Source organism: Hylobates moloch, unplaced genomic scaffold (genome assembly GCF_009828535.3).
Source record: "Hylobates moloch isolate HMO894 unplaced genomic scaffold, HMol_V3 SCAFFOLD_12, whole genome shotgun sequence".
Lineage (NCBI taxonomy): Eukaryota > Metazoa > Chordata > Mammalia > Primates > Hylobatidae > Hylobates > Hylobates moloch.
In genome coordinates, this window is record NW_026652287.1 from 89014153 (window position 1) to 89034528 (window position 20376).

Below are 20376 nucleotides of genomic sequence, written 5' to 3' on the forward strand. Positions count from 1 at the left end.
GAGTCTCGTTTTGTCACCCAGGCTGGAGTGCAATGGCACGATCTCTGCTCACTGCAACTTCCGCCTCCCAGGTTCAAGCGATTCTCCTGCCTCAGCCTCCCAAGTGGCTGCGATTACAGGCACCTGCCACCATGCCCAGCTACTTTTTGTATTTTTAGTAGAGACAGTGTTTCACTGTGTTGGCCAGGCTGGTCTCGAACTCCTGATCTTGTGATCTGCCCGCCTTGGCGTCCCAAAGTGCTGGGATTACAGGCGTGAGCCACCGTGCCTGGCCAATGCTAATCTAGATTAAAGATTCTCTTTGTGAAAAGAACTATTGTGGCTTACTGCTATAACTTCTCTTTTTCTTTTCACTAAAAAACTAGTTTAAAACAGAGTGACTAATTTATTGCTGTGCTCAATTGTGTTAATAATGCCTGAACTAAAATAAAAATTGCTTTGTCAGGGTGGAGGAAATATGCAGAAAAATATTTTTAATTTTCTTTCATAACGCTTAAAGTTGCTCTCATAATGATGACCTTTTGAAAAATTACTTATGCTCTTACTTTGAAAATTATTACAGGGTCTTTCTAAGGAAAAAGGAGGACCTGAATTTAAGATTAACCTTGAGTTAAAAAGGAAAAGCAAAGTGATAAGATCAAAGGCAAAATTAGCCCTAAGGACTTCAGGTTCTCTGAAAAATTTGTTCTCTTCCCAAACATCAGTTAGAATAAAGCAGATGTACTGTTCTTTAGTCAGCCGGATACAATCAAAGCATTACCTTCTATATCAATGGAATAGGAATTTCCATAAATTATTAAGGACAGCCTATTTGGACTGAAGGTCAAAGATGCCCTTTTTAAAAGTATGTTTGCACTTCAGTTAGTACAGTTTCTTCTTTTTCATTTGCAGAAAGTAAGTGGTTAAAACTATAATGCTGAAGAAAAATGTCCTCCTGAGTCACAAAGCTAAGAATGTCTAGAGCCACTTCCGAATATAAGTTTTTTCTGGAGATTTATACCTCTGCTGATTCACAACTTCCCACACACTGAGAGGATAAGGGGGGAAAAGGTAGCCGCCTCTTCCAGTTAACTATAAAATGTATTTTTTAAAAATCATGTGGTCTTTAGAAATGTGAAAGCAGTTGGGCTCTTTATATTTACAGAAATTAAGATTCCCCCAATTAAATATATTTTTACATGAGTCACTTATTGGGTAGGGGAAGATGGCACTGTGGAGGGAAGAGAATATTCTTTCTCATTTCATATTTTTAAAAATCACAAAGACAAACGGCAAACTAAGTTGCACAATGAAAGATCATCACAACTGATGAGCTAAACTTACAAAGTGTGAACCAAGGAAATGAATGACAACTGGCAAAAAGATCTAACCGTGATGGACTCTTAGACACACAGACTAGTTACATGAATATAATGCTGTTTTCTTTACAAGCAACAATTTCTCTCAAGGATAAGAAAAACGGAAACACACATTAACACAGGCCCTGCTGCACCAGAGGCTTTGCTGAGGTTTTACTGGACACTTTTAAACCTCAGTGTAAGCCTGCAATGGCTCCCATTTTATACGGATAAGAAAGGCCCAAACAGAGATGAGGGTAACAACATATACTAACTACCTACTATGTGCATTCATTCAACAAATATTAATTAATTGATGTATTAAGTCCACCTGGAGTCAGGAAAATTTCAAAATATCCTGTTTCCTAAAAACTAAATTGACAAATCTAAAATGGCTTGGAGACATCAGGACAAAGGGAACACTGAACACCCGTTTCAGTTTACCAACGCTAGCAGCAGGGATTATTGACACGCACGGAATAGACAACAATGAACTAATTGCTCAGAATCCACATTTTTGTGCGAAACCATCTAGCATTCTGCACTGTCCAAGACAGTAATTGCTAGCAATATGCAGCAATTTAATTTAAACTTAAATTAGTTAAAAACTCAGGGAAGTTAAAACTTTAGTTCCTCGGTCACAGTAGCTACACATCAAGTGCTCAATAGCCACTTCAGACAAGTGGCTACTGTAATGGACAGCACAGATATAGAACACACCACCATCACAGAATGTCCTATTGGATAGCACTGTTGGATTCTAAACATCCTAAATCAGGAAAGGAATTTAACATATACTCTTGTTTCAGAGGGCTTTTTTTTTAATACTACTTTACATTTATATAGCACTTCATGATTTTCCAAAGACTGAAAAAGAGTATTTATCTGATCCATGCTAAAATTATACTCCTACTATAGTGAAGAAACTTGGAATTTAGAGAAGTTAAGTGACTGACAAGGTCATATATTTGTATCCAAGAGCAGAGAAGATAATCTCAGTCTCTTAGTTCAGCATTTTCCAGAGCAGAGTGAAAATATAATCACTCAGAAGTCCAAAAAAGCTTTGAATCCCATCTTCAATACAGATCAGTTGTATGACATGGAACAAGTATTTAGCATTTCTGGGCTTCAGTTTCCTCATCTGAAAAACTGGGATGATAATGACAACTCCACAGAAAGTAGTATTAACCACCAGATGGTATGAGCTTGATATACTATCCAGGTCACTACCTTCGCCTGAACACCAAGCAGGATTTTTCTTTTTAATCTTAATTTTCAAAAAAATTCAATGCCATTTTCTACAAATAGAATTAGCAGAAGTGGTTCAAAATTTAGGAAGCTGATTTTCAGTACACTGGCATTTCCAACTGTTATATATACTCTCCTCTCAGCTGCTATATTTGGGCTACCTCAGAATTGTTGTCAGAATTAAATGAGAATTCAAATAGCACATAAGATCTGACATGTAGATGTCCAATAAATGCAAGTTCTCGCTTCACCTTCCTTCTCTACCCTAACACCCTGTAAGTCTTCCTGGTGTGTACCTGCAGCACCACACAATTTAGGAAGCCTAGACTCTATCCTGAATGGATAAATGACTCAGCAAGCTTATTTACAGTGTGATGGTGTAACATACAACTTCCATAAGACTATATATTACATATTATAATAGAAAGCAGTAGGAAAATAACCTTGAGTATTAAGAAAATCACGTTACAGGAAGCTTTAAGAATGTATTTATTCCATATATTGATTATCAGCTAATAGAGAGGTATGTTCTAAAATATGTCTTCAGTTTTGCTTAGAAGATCTGAAGCAGACTTACCTTCCTAAGTATGTTGGGTTGAAGAAACTAAACTTAATCTACATACTCTAGGTCAATGATTTATGATTTTAGGTCGGCTCTGAATTTTTTGAGCAGCTATATTTTAACTACTTTAGTTTTTCCAAAACGTATTTGTACTATATTGATCTACAAAAGAGTCTTGAAACAAAGAAATGATGAGAGACTAGTCCACCTTCAAAGAGGTAGGTGCTTTAAGCATCTTCTGGTGGTACTAAAACCATTTGGCCTGAGAATAGGCCAAAAGATGTGAATGGGAAAAATCTACCAGGATAGTTAACATTTATTTGCTCCTTAGAGCCTATAGAGGCTCTACATACACATTTCACTGGAGTCTGATACCAATCCTCTAACGCCTAAAGTAGGGCAGGTGTTATTCTATTTTTCCAGGTGAGGAACTTGAGAATTCAAGAGATGACGTGATACAGATAATTATAAAACCAGGACTAGAATTCAGGAAGTTTGATTTCTCATCTGATGGCTTTTCTATTATTCAACCACCAAATTAAATGAAGCTCTAATTAGAACAGGTCTAAACACAATAATGATATTTCATCTATTAAATCAAAACCAGTGTATAGAGAATGGCCACATGCACCAAACCACAGATGGCCAGTAAAGAGATATCAGAAAAACCCATAGATATTAGACAGGCAGCAAGAGGGCATCAAACTGAATCAAGTTGTCTAGCTCCATACTTCTGAGCTCTGTGATTGCTTCTGTTTTCTTCTGCATTTTTATTAATAACAAGAAAGAGATATAGACAGAATGCACACTGAGTTTCAGATGGCACAAATTTGGAAGAAATGATGAGAATGCTGAGGAACAAATCAACATTTAAAAAATTATCAGTCATCAACAGTAGATTGGATAAAGAAAATGTGGTACATATATGCCATGGAATACTACACAGCCATAAAAAAGAATGAAATCATGTTCTTCATAGCAACATGAACACAGCTAGAGGCCATTATCCTAAGTGAATTAATAATGCAGGAACGAAAGCCAAATACCACATGTTCTCACATATGAGTGGAAGCTAAACACTGGATACACATGGACACACAGAGCACAGCAATAGACACTGGAGACTGCTAGAGAGAGGAGGCTTGGGGCGGGGAGTATGGGAAGAAAAACTACCTATCAGGTACTGTGCTCGCTACCTGGGTGACAGGATCATCTGTACCCCAAACCTCAGCATCATACAATATACTCATGTAACAAACGTGCACTTGTATCCCCTGAATCTAAAATAAAAGTTGAAATTATTTTTTAAAAGGTGCAGGAAAAAAAGTTCTCAGTGAGCTATAGACCAAATCTAACAAAAGGACAGTTTTAGTGAGATAAATATGAGACCCCCTGTGATGGACTGAATTATTGAATTATGTCCCCCCAAAATTCCTATGTTGAAGCCTTAACCCTCAGCACGTGAGTATTTGGAGACAGAAACTTTAAAGGAGTGATTAAGTTAAAATGAGTCCATTAGGGTGGGCCCTAATCCAAGCTGACTACTGTCCTTATGAGAAGAGGAATTTTAAAATTGTTTTACTTTTAATTATTATGGATATATAATAGTTGTGCATATTTATGGAGCATATGTGATATTCTGCTAGAAGCTTTCTGCTGGAAGTGTAATGATCAAATCAGGGTAATTGGGATGTCTATCACCTCAAGTATTTATCATTTCTTTGTATTAGGAACGTTCCAATTCCACTCTTTTAGTTATTTTGAAATATACAACAAATTATTTTTAACTATAGTTACCCTATTGTGCTAATTGAACGTTAGGTCTTATTCCTTCTATTTAACTGTATTTTTGTACCCATTAACTATCCCCTAAGAAGAGGAATTTGAACATACATGGAGACGCTAGGGATGTGCACACACAAAAGAAAAACCACATAAGGACACAGCAAGAAGGCAGCCGTCTGTAAGCCCAGCAGAAACCGACCGTGCTGGCACCTTCATCAGAAGAAATCAAGCCTGTTGACACCTTGATCTTAGACTTCCAGCCTCCAGAACTGTGAGAAAATAAATTTCTGTTGGGTAAGCCACCCAGACTGGTATTTTGTGATAGCAGCCCTGGCAAATTAATATGCCTGCATTTGGGAAACAAACAAACACAAAACAAACAGAATACCTGTTGAGTGAATGATATTTTGCTCAACAATATGTGATGGCCAAGGAGAGGAAGAAGCTTCCATAATAATAAGCTCTGTGTATGTTCATCATGTGTTTAACTACCAAAAAAAAGTACAACACAGAATGATTTAGGAAAGGCCTAATATTTGTAGCAGCAAGATCTCTGGTGCCAGACACAATGGTTTTACCAACCCTGTCATTTCCTAATTGTTTGACTTTAGGCAGGTCATATCTCTCTGTGCCTCAGTGTCTTTGTCTATAAAATGGGAATGACATGTACTTCACCGGATGGTTGATAGGGCCCAAGAGGACCCAAGAGAGGACCCAAGGAGATAAGTGCTTAGCACAAAGCCTGGCATGGAGAAAACAATAAACAAAAGCCACTTTTTTTAAATTTTATTTTAAGGTCAGGGATACACATGCAGGTTTGTATATAGGTAAATTCATGCCATGGAGGTTTGCTGTACAGATTATTTCATCACCCACTTATTAAGCCTAACCCATTAGTTATCCTTCCTGATCCTCTCTCTCCTGCCACCCTCCACCCTCTGGTAGGACCCTGTGTCTGTTGCTCCCCTCTATGTGTCTGTGTGTTCTCATTATTTAGCTCCCACCTGTAAGTGAGAACATGGGGCATTTGATTTTCTGTTCTTGCATTAGTTTACTAAGGATAATGGCCTCCAGCTCCATCCATGTTCCTGCAAAGGACATGATACTCTTTTTTATGGCTGCACAGTATTTCATGGTTTATATGTACTACATTTTCTTTATCCAGACTACCATTGATGGGCATTTAGGTTAATTCCATGTCTTTGCTATTGTGGACAGTGCTACAATGAACATATGTATGCACGTGTCTTTATGATAGAATGATTTATATTCCTCTGGGTATGTGCCCAGTAATGGGATTGCTGGGCCACATAATATTTCTGTCTTTAAGTCTTTGAGAAATCACCACACTGTCTTCCATACTGGTTGAACTAATTTACATTCTGGAGCATCAACGATGTATAAGCATTCCTTTTTCTCTGCAACCTCAGTAGCACCTGTTATTTTTTTATTTTTTAATGATAGCCATTCTGATTGGTGAGAGTTGGTACCTCATTGTGGTTTTGTTTTGCATTTCTCTAAAGATCAGTGGTGTTAGGCTTTCTTTTATATGCTTTTTGGCCACATGTATGTCTTCTTTTGAAAAGTGTCTGTTCATGTCCTATGCCCACTTTTTAATGGGATTGTTTGTTTTTCTCTTGTAGATTTAAGTTCCTTATAGATGCTGGATATTAGGCCTTTGTCAGATTCATAGTTTGCAAATATTTTCTCCCATTATGGAGGTTGTCTGTTTACTCTGTTGATAGTTTCTTTTGAGGTGCTGAAGCTCTTTAGTTTGATTAGATTCCATTTGTCCATTGTTGAAAAGCCACTCTTTTAAGTATTAGTATCATCCTTATCATAGGACGAGAGTCTCACTCTACTTAGGGATGATCAGATCACACCTGAATATGGTATCAGTTTTGGTTCTTTAAACCCCTCTTTTAAAAAGCATAGTGATAATAAAAATAACAGCAAGTGCCATTTATTAGAGTGTCTGCACTGCATCAAGTGTTATATTTCACCTCTTTAATTAATCTTCACAACTTGCCTTAAACTGTGTGTAATTATCGACATTTTACAAATGAGAAAGAAAAACGAACTGAAACACATAAATGCAATAAGTGGTGGAGCTAGGATTCAAAGCTGAATGTGTCTGACTCCAAAGGACATTCTCTTCCCTTTCATGCATGCTCAGAGTGATGAGACTTGAAACAATATCTAGTAAGAAAAATGACATGGGAATATCAAGAACACTCATAAGAACATAGCATTGTTTTTCAATATTATAAAGCCTGTTACTAAGAAGATGAATCAGGTTTTGTATGATAAGTACTAATAGAACCAAACCAAGGAGTGGAGGTTATATGGGGCAAGAGTACACTTCAACATAGAATGTTCTAGCAGAATAAGCAGAAGACAGAATAAGCATCCTTCTACTCTTTATGTCCATGGGTAGTGGGGTACTGGGGGTAGCGGGGGGTGAGAATGGTTAATGGCTACAAAACAATAGAAAGAATGAATAAGACCTACTATTTGATCGCACAACAGGCTTACTATAGTCAAATAACTCAATTGTACATTTTTAAATAACTTAAAGCATATAATTAAATTATTTGTAACTCAAAGGATAAATACTTGCGGGGATAGATACCTCATTCTCCATGATGTGCTTATTTCACATTGCATGCCTATATCAAAACCTCTCATGTACCCCATAAATATGTACACCTACTATGTACCCCTCCAAAAATTTTTTTAATTAAAAAAAAAGATGGAATAAGTTTCTTCGAGAATGGCCACATAACCACTTAGCAGGAATGTGGTAAAGTATCAGCCAAGTAGTTGTTAACAGGTGATGTTTGGGGTCCTTCCCAGACCTAACACAATCTATAAAGCTATATCCATGCATCGAGGATACATAGGCAACAGGAATACTAAGAGAAGCAGAGATCTAACAATTGGCAGTTATTGGGAGTCCTAGTAAAAAGTCACCAGCAAGAAAATGTACTGGATCACCAACTGCAGTGACTAAGATCTAGGACTTCAGTCTCAGAAGAATTGGGGTTCCAGACAGGGAAAGAAAAATGGCCACAACATGAGGGAGCATGGTCTCATTTCTGGTTGCTGAGCTACAAGTCTTAGGCAGAGTGAACAGAGTAAGGTCCTGTCTGAAGCAGGATGGCTCAGTGGCTCAGAGCAGTGAATGGTGTCGATTCAAATTCCTGTCTCACCACTGACCAGCTATGTGTCTCTGGCCAGGTTATACTGTGAATGTTCACTAGATGTTGGTTCCTATTATTATTATTTGTGAATATGGATATTGTCCCAGGATATGGGGCAAAGCCAAGACTAAACACAGGTTACCTTTTTTCAGAAGATTATAGCAACATAGAAGGACATCAGTAAGCCGTAGAATCTTCTACTTTTAAACCAGAAAATATAAAACCTCTACTTATGAGAACTGAGTCCTACTTACAGAAGCTTCTAAACTTAAGAAAAGCTAAGCTTAAATTGTAGTTAAAGTTTCCAGTCATGTTCTTTCCTTATGTAAAATAGTTATATGTGTAGTTCAATTCAAAATGCATTCACGCATAGGCATAAGGTTTAAGAATGTGGGCTCCATGACCATATTCTCTGTGTCCAAATTCTATCTGGATAATTACTAGCTGGTTCATCTTGCCAAGTTATTTAAGATCTCTGGACCTCGCTTCTCTCATCTGTAAACTGGAGATGATCATAGTACCTATTTCAGAAGGTCAGGATAAGGATTTATAAGGAACAACATTGCCTGCCTGCAAAGCAAGAGTTGAGTTACCTATTGTTACGATTCTGATTAATTGCCAGGCATTGTGATAGGCGTAGGAGACACAATGAAAATTTATATAATATATTGTTATGCTATGTTATATTACATTACATTACATTCTAATGTTATACTGTCTTATTAACTGTTTGTCTCACTTACTAGAAGCAACCTCCACGACAGCAGGTACTTCAGATCCTAGAGGAGCTTCTGCGCTAGTAAAGAAGACAGATTCAAAAGCAGAACTCCACTGGCAGAGTGTGGCAGCTCACGCCTGTAATCCCAATACTTTGGGAGGCCAAGGTGAGAGAATCACTGAGGACAGGAGTTCGAGACCAGCCTGGGCAACATAGCAAACCCCATGTCTACCAAAAAAAAAAAAAATTAATAAAAACAAAAGAAGAATTTCAAATAACATGTGCCAAGTGCAATGGTGGCTTAACCTTCCAGTGGGTATAGTGAAGCCAGAGAAGAAAAGTAGCTAATTTAATCTGGGAAGCCTTCCTGGATGAGGGAATGCCTAAACTAAATCTTCAAGAATGAACAGATGGCAAAGTTCTGGTGGAATCTTTGGAATCTTTCAGTCAAAAGAGATTTCGCCCAAAAGGTTAGCAAGTAAAATCCTCTCCAGATGTCCTAACTGATTTAGTAACAATAATAATAATAACCAACCATCAGATTAAAAGATCTGATGATATCCATTGAAACAAGAAAATCATTTTGTCTAATTTTGAACTAGCTGTTGCCCAATGATTGACATGAACGTATTTCAGTTGGAAAGTATTGCCCAAATAATTGAAGAAGAAAAAAGTCACTGGAAAACAGGTAATAAGGTTCACATCTTAGAGTATTTGGAAAAGGAAAGAATATGCAAAAGAAGCTAGCTTCTAAGTGGAAAAATATGAAATAACTAATGACATGTTACCTGTGACCCTCCAAGTGAACTGGATCCTCTTTAAGGGCAGCGGATGTTTCTTACACTTTTTGTAGCTCCAGCTCCTAAAGCAGTGCTTGGCAATAAAGGTCTAATTAATTAACACCTGAACAAATAGAGTTGAAATACTGGCTTTTTAAAAACAGGAAATGATAAAGTCATCTTTGAAATAAGCACAATAATTACCAACTTTTTTAAAGCACTTATCGCAAAGCCAAGCACTGCATTAAGACCACACATGGATTATCACAATTTAGTCTTGTAAGGTCAGTCCTACTTTTATTCTCACTTTGCAGATTTACTCACTGATTTAACAAATATTTATTAGAGAACTAATACTTTCCAGGCATTGTTCTGGTAGTGGGCAGAGCAGTGAACAAAGGAGACTAAGTACCTGCTCTCCTGGAGGTTGCTTCCAGTAAGGGAGACAAACAGTTAATAAGGCAGTATAACATTAGAATGTAATGTAATGTAATGTAATATAATATAGAATAATAATATAATATAATAATATAATATGATAAATATAATATTAGTGACCCTCAGGGAAACTGTTGGGCTATGATTGAGTCTGAAGAAAGTTCTCAACCAACCCCACAGGGAGCTCTCCAACTAGGATGGCCCTTCAGAGCTACCCAGATGGTTCTAGTCATGCGGACCTTTTTACCTGTGGAGTGACCAGACTTTGGATGCAGGCTGTGCTGGCAAGAGTACATGACCTTTCATGAGGTAGCTCTCTTCATCCAAAGGCAATTCACAAAGAGGGCTAACAGATGAGGGCTGTCTTCTGGCAAAACTCCTAGCAACTAGAGATAAGTCCTTCAGTCTTAACTATTGTGCTACGATTCATCATCAGTCTCTTGCCCATTAGAATGTAAGCTCCACGAGGGCAAATTTTTTCCCTGATGCATCTCAGGTGCCTAAAACAGAGTACCCACACTTGACAAGCACTTCATAGGTGTTTGTTAAATTAAAGGATTAATGGCAATACATTATTCTATTATAGAACATACATCTAAACCAAAAGTTTCTAAAGGATGAGGTCACGATGGAATAGAATACGTTTTAATAATTTGTATTAATTATTGGCACAAAACTTTTCAAAATATGATTCTTTTTAAAATCTTGCGTTAAAACTATGATCAGTGATTTAAAAGTCTGTTTATAAGTTTAGTTTAATATGCAATGTTAATGGCCATTGTAATGGGTTAAATTTTCTGCCCCCATCCCCTGCCCACAAATTTGTATGTTAACGTTCTAATCCTTAGCAACTCAGAATGAAACCATATTTGGAAATAAGATTTTAAGGAGTTAATTAGGTTAAAATAAGGTCTTTAGAATGGGCCCTAATCCGATATGACTGGTTTCCTTATAAAGAGGAAATTTGGACACAGACGTGCATGCACACAGAGGAAAGACCACATGAAGACAGGGTGACGGTGGCCATCTACAATCCAGGAAGTGAAGCCTCAGAAGAAAATATCATGCTGACAACACGATCTCAGACTTCCAGCCTCTAGAACTGTAAGGAAATAAATTTATTTTGTTTAAACCACCCAGTCTGTGGCACCTTGTTATAGCAGCCCTAGCAAACACTCAGAGCTATCACAGCTGAAAGAGGTAAGTGCCAAAGCCACAGAATACTCAATACAAATAGAAACTTGGAGTGAGGACCCTCATTAACAACTGTGTGAATCCACATGTTCAATAATATTCTTGATCAATGAAAAAAAAGTTATGTTAATTCTTAACAGATCTGGCTCGCTCATTGCTTTTCTCTTGTCACATGGCAAAGTAGGCAAAAAGCCACCTCTACGATGGAATTGTACATTTGTTCTTACATTATTAGTGTTTTTTAAATCTGCAGTTTCTCTGCAAGAGCCGTTTTCTAGCTACTTGTCTATGTGGCGAGCATACATTTCATTAAAACAAGATAGTGTAATCTGTAAAGCCACTTACTAGGCCCTACTTTGAAAGTCTGAAAGCAAATAAAAAGGTGGAAACAATGGTCCCCTCCCCACCTCCACCCTGTGGAACTCCATTCCCCTCTCAGGCAAACTCCCACACCGTTCAAGATACAAGACAGTCCAAAATAGAGACCTACGAAGGGTGCTGGGGAGTGTCAGCACCAGGCTGTTCCATATGTGCTAGGAAGCTTAATCTCTTTCTTACATTTTCAGACAAAAATAAATAATACAATAGTTCTGGTATTTTCTCTCTAGACCCCAGACGATTGTCTGTAGCCAATCTCTGAGATGCATGAACCCCAATCTTGGAAACTTGAATAAAGAGAACAGCTGTTTCTTGAATTATTTCACAGACAAAAGCCATCTCTACCCTTGTTCTATTATGTGTAGAATTATCGAGGCCCTAAGTGATTTGCCACTCTCTGAAATGCCTCTTAAACAGTAAATGCCAGCCCTCACACTCCTTATTCAACGGCATTCACTGTCCTGCGGGTTGTACCACCTGATTGCCCAGAAGCATGCCCCTCTCTAGCAAGGACAAAATTGTGAAATCACTCAGCATTTCCGAAAGGAAATCTAGGGTCGAGTTTTATTCTTTGGTATTTGCCTCTCTGAGTTAAACCCAGAGGATGCACAATTTAGAAGCGATATAATTGAATTTCCTTTCACCAGCCTGCCAGGGCTTGTTGTCTGTCACTCATCAAAGCCAATGTCTTTGTAAAAGGTTTTGAGAATCACATCTTAATGTCACTGAGCAGATAACTTATTAACTGTTAATTGACACAGGAAAATGCCCCGGGGTTGTGTTCCTGTCTTTGTTAGGGGGTGGTAAGTGAGTTATTATTCACCAGTGCCATTTTTCTTATAGTTTTTAGTGAGGTTATAGTCTGAACTCCCCTTGCCCCCAAGTGTTGGTTTGGGTCATAGTGTCTCTGTCTGTAGTAAGATTCGTTTGTTATTAAGTTATAATAGTATCTTTCAGAGTTTAAATGATTTTTAAACATTTTCCCTTGGGTAATGGTGCTTTGTTTTGTTTTAATCATACCAACAAAATTTCCCTGGAGGATATTACTTTTTTCTTAGAATGTTTTTTACATTTTAGATTCAGGAGGTACATTTGTAGGTTTATTACATAGATACATTGTGTAATGCTGGGGTGTAGGCTTTTATTTAACCAGTCACCCAAATAGTAAATTTAGTACCCTATAAGTAGTTTTCCAACCCTTTCCCCCTCCACGGTTTTTCGAGTCCCCAATGTCTGTTTTCATTTTTATGCTCAGGCGTACTCATTGTTTAGCTTCCTCTTGCAAGTTAGAACATGCAGTATTTGATTTTCTGTTCCTGCATTAATTCACTTAAAATAATGGCCTTCAGCTGCAACCATGATGCTGCAAAGGACATGATTTTATTCTTTTTTATGGCTGCATAGTACTCCATGGTGTATATATATATATATATGGCACATTTTTAAAAATTCAGTTCACCAGTAATGGGAACCACAACAAAACAAAGATGTCCACTCTTATTCAACATAGTACTGGAAGTCCTAGCCAGAGCGATCTGGCAAGAGAAAGAGATGAAACACATCCAAATAAGCAAAAGAGAAAGTCAAATTATCTCTATTCTCTGGCAATATGATTCTATACCTAAAAAACCCTAAAGATTCCTCCAAAAGACTCCTAGTTGTCACAAACAATTTCAGCGAAGTTCCAGGATACAAAATCACTTTTTTCTTAGAATTAAAAAAGAATCATGATAAAAAGTGTTTAGGTACTTAGGTCTAAACATTTGTATTTCTTCAAATTGTCTTCCATTCATTAAGGTCCTCATATTCGTATATAATGTTAAGTAAAATGCACATACACCATTTTGTTTTTAGTTTTTTTCAACTCAATATCATTTTACGTAAGCATCAGTCAACTAAGAACTTGGGTGACTTTCAGTTTCCCATTTTTAAAATAGAAAGAATAACATCTACCACTTATGATTATTTTGTGGATTAAATTTACGTTAACATTGATGAAATCACCCAACAATATAAACTCAGTAAAATTTGAGTTTAATGTCAGTGTACTGATAGAGCCCACAACATTGTAATTTTTAATAATTAATTCCCACATTTTGAGAAGGTTTATTTAGCTAGTTCATCATCAATGTCTAAAGGGGAAATTGCCAAACACAATTAGTGCATTCATAAATTGTATTCCACATGCTTCTGAAGAGGATAAGTAACTAAAATGTGTAACTTCTCTTATTGATTTGTTGATGAAAAACAGAAAAACATATTTATACAGTGCTTTACCATTTGAAAATTTCTTCCATTCACTTATATGAATCTGTTATAAACCTCATAAGGTTGATAGATATTATTATCCACCCTTTATAGATGAGAAAATAATTGAGCTTCAGAAAAGTAGATAACTTGCTCACAGTTTGTGTTAGATTTAAGTCTTCACATTCCAAATGCAACATTGTTTTCACCATAGCATACAACCTGGACACATTGATCACAAGAAATAATTGAATTTTGGGGTTCTGTTTATTTTTGTGAGTTTAATAGGTTTTCAAAGATGCTATAACTTTTTTAATGTGTATTTTGTTATTTGCAAACAAAGCTGTATGATTTAGCATACGTGAGCCTACTGAATTTTCTGTTATGTAAACTGTGTATTCACATCCTTTGAATAGACAGGAAGTAGAATCTTTCACCACATCCTCTTTAGCCTGCTTCTTTGCCATTACAACAATGAAATTTATTTTCATTGCATCATGCTCAACTGACTGACAATAATCCTTCAATGAAATAAGCTTGTTGGAAAAGGCCTTTTTCATAAAGGTAAGACATGCAACAAAAGTTATGAGAACCAATTCAACTAGAAACCTTTAGTGTACCCTGAATCCCACAGATAAATGACCCTCAGAGTTCAGCTCCTTGGAAAGTAGGGTGTTTCTGTCTGTACATACGCAAAGTCCACCAACTTTAGTCCTATTTCTGACCATTTCAGCACTGCTCTGGATACCAAAACAGGGTTCCCACGTGTCTTTCAGAGAGGGAATTTCCTAGAACAGCAGCTGGCCTCCACTACCCCACTGCCCACACTCCCAGGGTTTGTCTAGAGCCCATCTGGCCTTTGAGTTGGGGGTTCAGAGGGGGTTGGGCAGGGGGGTGGTTCCCCAGGGCATTCATTCCATACAGTCTGTCTCAGCGAGGGACTTTTTATTGTTTGCTCCCAACCTGCAAGCCCTGCCAATTTCAGCATTAAAGCAGTTAGGCACAGTGTTGTTTCCCAAAGGGAAAAGAAGGAAAAACTTTATCAAGAAAATTGCTCTCTTTTTAAACTCCTGACCTTATTAAACATTGGAGAGAAAAAAAACTGCTGACAGTCTTAAATATGTTGAGTACAATAAGCCAAAATTAGTTCTCAGAGCTAAATCTTGGCTGTCTAACTTAAATGATTTAGTCACCATCTTTTGGAAAGGACAATATGAACAACAGAGTTTTCAATAGATCACTGAGACCTAAAAAGAAAGGCGGACTGGAGTGCAGTGGCGCAATCACGGCCCCTTGCAGCCTCAACTTCCCAGGCTCAGGTGATCCTCCCACCTCAGCCGACCAGGTCCCTGGGACTACAGGTGCACACCACCATACCTGGCTAATTTTTGTATTTTTTGTAGAGACAGGGTTTCACCTTGTTGCCCAGGCTGGTCTCAAACTCCTGGGCTCAAGTAATCTACCCTCTTGAGCCTTCCAAAGTGCTGAGATTACAGGTGTGAGCCACTGCACCCAACCCTGAATTATTTCTTAATTGATATTTGTGTAATGCCTTTTACCTTTGTTTAATGCCTTTTACCTTTGTTTAATGCTGATGTGCATCATCTTATCTGGCTCTCGTAAGAAATTGTCTGGGAAAATATGATTCCTCTCTATTTTTTTTTCCCATGGGGAGTTTTCCAATTAAAAAACAGAAAACCTGTTAGATAAATTTTTAAAGAGCTGTAACACTTCTGCATTCTTTTAAATGAAAACAACGGAGGTTCAGAAAAAAAGTTAAGATGGTTTTCCTATGGTCACAAACTAGTGGCAGATCAAAGACTAGAAACCAGTTATATTACTCTTACGTTGGTATTCTACTTCATCTTCTGCCTACCAAAGGGAAAAATGTTACATATAGGTGTGAATACGTATCTTGCATCTATAAAACCTCCATCATAGTAGTAGATTATTCCGTGTGAGTAGTTTTTTGTCACCTTACTGCTTTATTAGCTTTTGCTATTCTCGTTTGGATCTCTGTTTTAAATGTATTGTTTCTCCAGGCCTATTAACACCATTTCAGAATGCTAATATCACCCAATGAAAAGCACTCATGTTATTTAAATAAACAGCTAATTTGATTATAAATCTAAGAGCATAGTCATGGTTGGTGAATATTATGGTTACATGAGGGTTTTACGTGGTTAATGCGCACTAAGCAAAACGTACCCATCATTGCTAATTGAACTAAGCATTAATTATAAAATATAAAATTTCAGGAATCATTTTTCCATTTAATTGTCATAGTTCTATTTTTAAACTTTTCCCTGCTTTACTTTAAGTGCAATCTTTTCAGTTGTCCTTTGTTGCTTTTTCCATCTCTATATGAAAATCTAAAGAAAATACAAAGCCAAGTATTTTCACCTTAGAAATTACAACAATTTTGTCCCATCCTCTAGCATTCACATTTTGCTCTTTCCTGTTTAAGTTGGATGACTTCTCACTTAGAGGAACTGAATGTATTCCACTGAGTTCTGTAGCTCACATTCTCCACCATGTGTGGTCAATTAAGTCCCAGCAGTATGAAGGAGTTTTCATTTAAACTACTGCACTCCCTGGGAAACAGTGGGGCTTACCTCTAGTTTATAAACATTGTTAGAACTTCATGAGTACAGTTTCTTCTCAACAGCCTCAGCATAGAACGCATTCACGTTAGATACAACCCCGTCTCGTTCTAATTTGGCAGTGAATCACTGTCTTAAGAAACCGCACTGTTTTATTAAAGATCTCAGTGATTTCTACCCATCATAGGATTGTCTTTGTATTCTGTAAATGCTTTCATGCAAATATGCACCTAGATTTTAAAGTGGATGCACCATTCAGAAAAGCCTATATAAAATTACCTTTAGCAGAGTAAAATGGAAACACAAAACAGACGACTGGAAGACAATCATGAAAAAAATGATCAGAGTCAAATGGTGAAAAAATATTTTACACATATTTTAATGGAGATTTTGTTCTTGTTGGTAGTATAAAAAAATCAAAATCAATCTTCAAAATATAGTAAGTAATACAATACTTTGTGGTTCTTTTTGAGAAATGTTCCTTAAATCTGATTATTGAAAAAGTATTTTTTCTTTAGGTTTTTAGACATCTATTAAAATGTGCCTGAGATAAACTAATGGTTGTTAGGTTACACAGAAAGGAAGAAGGTATGTAATTTATATTGGAGAAGGATACAAAATTTTTTACAATAAAAATTTCATTAAGGCCTGGCATGGTGATTCATGCCTGCAATCCTAGCACTTTGGGAGGCCAAGGAAGGCAGATCACTTGAAGACAGGAGTTCAAGACCAGCCTGGCCAACCTGGTGAAACCCCATCTCTACTAAAAATACAAAATTAGCTGGGCATGGTGGCGCGTGCCTATAGTCCCAGCTACTCAGGAGGCTGAGGCAGGAGAATGGTGTGAATCTGGGAGGCGGAGCTTGCAGTGAGCCAAGATTGCGCCACTGCACTCCAGCCTAGGCGACAGAGCGAGACTCCATCTCAAAAAAAAAAAAACTTCATTAATATGGATTTTCCTCTTTGACTATATGTAGCTATTCATCCGTGAGATATTAGCAGTTAACAATTTGCCAACAATTTTAAGTCATGCTACAGGGGATATGTATCCCTACTTAAAAATTCAAACCATGTTCAAAGCTTTGGATTTTTTAAATATTTTATATTTATATTTCATTGTATTTGTTACTTTTTTGCTTTTTATTTTTATACAGAAGAGTATTGCTCATCATAATTGAGCTTCTGTGAATTACAGCTGCTGCAACATAACCACCACATTTTGTTAACACTTTATCTTATATGTGTATGTTTTCAAGCAAAATTACTTTTCTGTTAAAATCATGAAATTTCAATAAATCTTCACCCTAAAGAGTTTCAGTTATAAAAGGTCTATTGCACTTGGTTTAAAATAGCAAGATATCAAAGAAAAATAAAGCCAAAATAGGAGAAAAGGTTTCCTTGTTACATAATTCCAAAAAAAGCCAAGTATCTCAGCTCAGTTATAATTGCATGCATTCCCAACACTTAGGTTAAGAATCATTTTAATAAAAAGGTCAAATTTGGACTGATTTTCCCAAGCAGTGACAGACCGATGATGGCTTTTACTCCATCATACATGACTGACACACACACACAGAAAAAAATGCATTCAATACAGCTGATCTGAAAAAGGTCTTTCCAGAATAAACGTTTGCAAGAAGCTGAAAGACTTGGGCTTCTTGAAAGGCCCTATTGCTCGCTATGGTCCAGCAACACTGGCCTTCCATTTATTTCTCAGACAGACCAACAGGCCCCCACACAGGCATGCACAAAATCTGTTTTCTCTTTCTACCATGCTCTTGTCACCTCTTTCACTCAACCAGGGCCTTCTCTTTCTTCAAACTTACACATCATCTTGTCCAGAGGGCTTTCCACACCAACCAAGTAAAGCAGGTCCCCTGTTAGTCTCTCTCAAAACACTTTTTTTAGTAGTATTTGCCATAATGCGTAATTCAGTATCACATAGAATTGAAGATGCCAGCAATTGTTAAACAAGCCACTATATGACACACCAAAAGAAAAAAGGGGGTGTCAATAAAGCTATGACACTCTTTCAATTTTAGGATGTATACTGATGTCAGAGACATTAAAATATAGGGGGAAAATATGTGCCTTAGAATCAATGGAACACTGTATAAGGTGTCCCCCCTTTGATCAAAAATGTCACACATGAGAACAGAGACTGTATCTATACTATTTCTTCTGCAGGCCTAGCCACCACCAACACATTGTCTAGCATATAGTACATATTTATTGAATAAATAAATAAGTAGATGGAGAGATGGCCACGATGATATGATGATATTTTGTGGTGAAATAACATGCTGTATGAGAAGGTCTGATTCTCATTCATACATTCATATTTATCACACTCAGAAAAGTAACCTTAATTTATTATAGTAAAAGACAGGAAATTAAAATTTCTGCAACCACCCTTTACAACATGCAATTTTCGCTGGTTGTATAGTTCAACTCACTTTGTAAACTTATAGAATCTGATCACCCCAATTAATTTTTATAATCACATACTGCTTCATCTGTACAAAGGAAAGATTAAACTAGGGGATCTCTACTGTCCTTTTTAGCTATCAAACTCCGGTTGGGTAGTCCAGAAGTTCATGTCTTCTAGAGTGTAGGTATACTGCTTATTCCATGTGTCTACATTATCTTAAAAAAAGGAAGAGGAAGAGGTTGTTTAGTCATCCAATATTTAAACCTACACTGGCCTGTAGATCTATTTTTCATAGATTAGATACATTTTCTTAATTATTTGGATATGTTTTAGCTGGGAAGCACATATGTGATACTACTAATAGAGAATTCTAATACCCATCAGAATTCTCCTTGGAAGTCAAAACAAGTAGAAATTTCTATTTCGCTTATAACATTATTGTTTTTGCTAAATAAAAATGTCCTTGGTGAAAATCCAGCTCTCACTGAAACTATCATTAGTGTTTTTTAGCCTTCACTACCATGTAGGTATAAAAATATATATTAATAGAAAATTGGTAAGTCATAGTAACAGTAGAAACTGTGTGTTCTGGCATTCTCTGAAATGATATATTAATTGTTTCATGCCAGCATGCCTCTCCTTTCCCCTTATTTTCAGTCTATAAACCTTGACTCCAGCTCCTCTGGGACAGTAGAATAGGAAATGTCTTGCTAACATAATGAGGACAGCACCAAGGAAGTTGCTGGAAAAGATTCGAGGTTACTCGACTGGTTCAACTTATGCTAATGTAGGCATAGAATTATTTTAAAGTTTTTCAGTATTCTTAGCTGAAAGGAAAGATGACAAGAACAGCAATTTAAGTGTTATTGCTCTGTTGCTTTTTGGCTAAGTGTGAGACACTGCTCTGCCCTGATAATCAAAGCAAATAATATTATAAAATCATTTATAGATTTATAGCTCAATCCAGAAGGTTGATGCTAACTGAGAAGTCTCCAGAATTGGATCAAATTTTCAATTCAAATGAATAGAGCAACTACACGTCCCATGCCTCATAAATCTCCAAATTTAACTCGAAGCCTGTTCCCTTCTTCCAGATGGCTAGTGGAGAGGGGAGGCGGGGAGGCAGAATTAGCAAGCAAACCCAAAGAGACACAGTTCCTCTGTGTTCAGTGGTGTCTGTCTCCCAATCAGCTTTTACTGAAGCTAGTATTACTACACAGAAATTACCCAGGTAGGCAAAAAGATTTAAATATGTGGAGGGTTTTAACCTCTTGGGAATTTCCTTTCATGCAGCCATTAAACTAGAAGATTTCTCTTTCTTCAAAACTAAGCAATTAGGTGGACAAATCAACAATAGTCATTTGCCCAGAAAATATCTACCATCACCTCTTCACCATTACAGCATTATCTTCTCAGGAGTGACTATGTCACCTCATATCAGAGACTTCACTCA

The 20376-nt window shown here is 37.0% G+C and overlaps 1 non-coding gene across 1 annotated transcript; it reads right to left on the reverse strand.

Annotated features, from left to right (window-relative positions):
- Positions 1-15559: 15559 nt before the first annotated feature.
- LOC116479760 (U7 small nuclear RNA) lies at positions 15560-15622 on the reverse strand. The gene has a single exon (XR_004251073.1). It is a non-coding gene; the product is annotated as a U7 small nuclear RNA (small nuclear RNA).
- Positions 15623-20376: the final 4754 nt, after the last annotated feature.